This window comes from Triticum dicoccoides, chromosome 7B (assembly GCF_002162155.2).
Source record: "Triticum dicoccoides isolate Atlit2015 ecotype Zavitan chromosome 7B, WEW_v2.0, whole genome shotgun sequence".
Lineage (NCBI taxonomy): Eukaryota > Viridiplantae > Streptophyta > Magnoliopsida > Poales > Poaceae > Triticum > Triticum dicoccoides.
This window is the reverse complement of record NC_041393.1, coordinates 584,054,360-584,057,503: the sequence shown is the minus strand read 5'-3', so window position 1 is coordinate 584,057,503 and position 3,144 is coordinate 584,054,360.

Genomic DNA, 3,144 nt, shown 5'->3' with positions numbered 1-3,144 from the left:
TTCAGGATCAAGTCTCGGTTTGACCAAAGTCACAAACCGGCCCTTGGGGGCTACTGGGATGAATGCAATGGCAGAAAAGAAAGATGGAATTTACCTCAAATTTATCCCTCATTATTTTGACCAGACCAGCTTCATAGTCACGGCTAGTGTAAAGCCGGTTTAAATAGCCAGAGTGAAGATCTTGAGCATTCAGAGCGGCGTATGTTTCTAATTCAACATCCCATTTTCCTTTGTTCAAAGGGGAAGAATCCTCTTTGATGGTATGCCTGGTAAGGGTGGCAGGATTCCCGGGTTCAGAACAGCCTACACCGGTAATCACAACATCATCATCTTTTGACTCGCCGGTTTGGTTTGGTGCGGCCGTTTTGTCAGCAGGAGTGTGGGATTTTTCACTCTGGACAGAGCTGGCAGGCGGATCAGCAGACGCTGGAGTATTAATAAGACCTTCTTCAGGGATAACGTCGTCTTGCAGAGGAGGATCATTGGGGATGTCTTCAGAAGTAAACATTTCACGATCCGGTGCTTGGGTATGTTCTGGGGCCACATTTTCTTCAGCTGCTCTATCCAGGTAGGCCTTCTTGCTTGGCTTCGGTTTAGCCCTGAAAGAAAAATAAAAATTAAGGAAAAGTGTAAACCATTGCGTAGTATACTGGAAGCATATGTTCGGTTTAACTTACCCAGCAACTGTTTTCAAAGGTGGTAACTGGGTGGCCGACGATTCACCAGATGATTAATGAGAAGTGACCTGATAATCGGAGTCGGATGGATTAAGAGGTTGACGGGAGAAACCCGCTTTACGATTTAAATCAATAGAAAGGTCGGAGACCTCGGAGCGGCGTTTTCGAACCGGACTGTTTGGTAAACCGGCAGAGATAACTACCTGGCCACTGTGCCGGGTTGTGCGGCGAGCTTCGTGTTGCTGGGTCTTCATAAGAAATTGGGAATCCAGATAAGCAAGAGGATGAGAAAATTTAATTTTCCGGTTTGCCCGGCGAAATTTTGGCAAAGGCAGGATTTCTGAATCAGAAGAGAGAATGGTTACCTCAACGAAACCCGCGTTGCTGGCTTCAGTGTCATCCTGGCAAGCATTATCATCAATAAGGCGTGTAAAAAGCAAGCCAAGTGAATCAAGTTCTACCTCAAGATCCGGATTACCTACATCATCGTCAATGGCTGGGTCAGATGAAGCGGTGGTTTTTCTCTTATGAGCTGGTTTCTTGATAACCTTGGTCTTGGGCCGGGTTGGCCGTCCTGCCTTCTCCGTTTTGTCTTGAGGAAGTTTCTTACTCCAAAACGGATTATCACCCTAGATCAGCAGTAGTTAAACGTTGAACGTATAAAATAGTAAACCGGTTCAACAATAAAGCAATTAAAATATTACCGCTGGCGGTTTGTTGGTGGTGCAGTAAGGAAGCAGACCGGTTTGAGCGCAGAGGTGCTCCGGTTCATTCAGCATCTTTTTCACAGATTCTGTGACTTCGTCCTCAGGAAGTTGGATTTTAGTGTGTCGGAGTGGGTCATCGACACTATCAGTATACTCACACATCAAATTTGGGCGCTGGCTTAGAGGCAAAATGCTCCATGATATCCAGCAGCGTGCAAGGTCTATTCCTGTTAAACCATTGGCCATGAAGGCCCGGAGCTTGGACAGTTGAGGAGCATATTTAATTCTCTCCTTGGTGCTTAGCCTTTGTGGAAAAGGATGAGTGTTGCTGAGCCGTTCCGGACGGAAGCCAGGCAAGGGATTTTCATTGGCAGGAGATGTATCCTTGCAATAAAACCAAGTTACGTTCCATTCTTTGGGGTGCGTATGGAGTTTGACGTGAGGGTAGGTGATTTCTTTCCTCTTCTGAATGGCCATACTGCCCAGTTCGGTATTAGGGCCGTCAGTGAATTCAGTACGACGGTTCAGATGAAAGAGATCCCTAAATAACTCGACTGAAGGTTCCTCTTGAAGATATGCCTCAGAAAGTACTTGAAAATGACAAAGATTGGTGACGGAGTTGGGGCCGATATCCTGTGGATGGAGTTGAAAGTTGGCTAACACATCCCGATAAAATTTGGAGCCGGGCGGTTTGAAGCCCCGGGCCATATGATCTGTGAAGACCACGACCTCTCCTTCCTGGGGCGTAGGAGGACATTCATCTCCAGGAACCCTCCAATGAATCGTGTTTTTGCTATCCAAAGCGCCAATCAGGACTAGATCGTTCAGCTATGATTCTGTGACACGGGAGGGAACCCAGTTGCACTCGTACACTTGTTTGGCCATGACAAGATCTACAAGAAATAAGTGATCCGGTTCAAGAACATGCCGGATGAAACGGTGTTGATCTAATTACGGTAAACAGGAGGCAGTACCCATAAACCGGTCTTCTACAACGCAGCATCAGATGGATTCTGGCGGTTCAACCAGGGGACTAATGACATATATACCGGTCTAGCAATTTTTTCTCTATGGTGAAGTTAAACCGCCTGGCCTAAGCATCAGAAGCAATTGAAACTATGGATAACTGGTTATGCAGAAACAAGTTTCACAAAATTATGTTACAGCCGCGGATCTACAGCAAGCTCATAAAAACAGGAAATATTTCAAAAACTAAGGCGGAAACAGAAGTGAACCACCGAGTAGATATGTGCAGGAGATTTATGAGCTTTGATGAGAAATAGCAAGCGGATACTAAAGGGATCGCTATTAAGCACAGCAACAGTTCACAGATGCATTCAAGGACAGAGAACAGCCATGAACGCGCAACGAACATAGCAAGAACATGGAACCCTAAGAACAGATCTAGGTTAAGAAGGAGAGAGGACTTGCCGGGAACGGAGAAGATGCGGAAAGACGCCGCAACACTCTGGTACGTTCAGGTTGATGCAGTGGCCCGAGACGAGGCAGAGGTCGACGATGGTGGTGGAGCTGCAAAGCCGGCGACGTGAGGAAGAAGAAGAAGAAGGGACGAAGGGGAAGAGAAAGGAAACGACCCTTCGGTTTTATTTATAAGGCAGCCGAGCTAGGTCAAACGCGCGAATCTAGGAGCTGTCATTAAGAGGGCGTTATGAATTTCAAGATGACGTCATGCCGGTTTACGGTAACCAAAACTGATGATGTCATGCCGGTTTACAGCAACTAAAAATAGTGATGACATG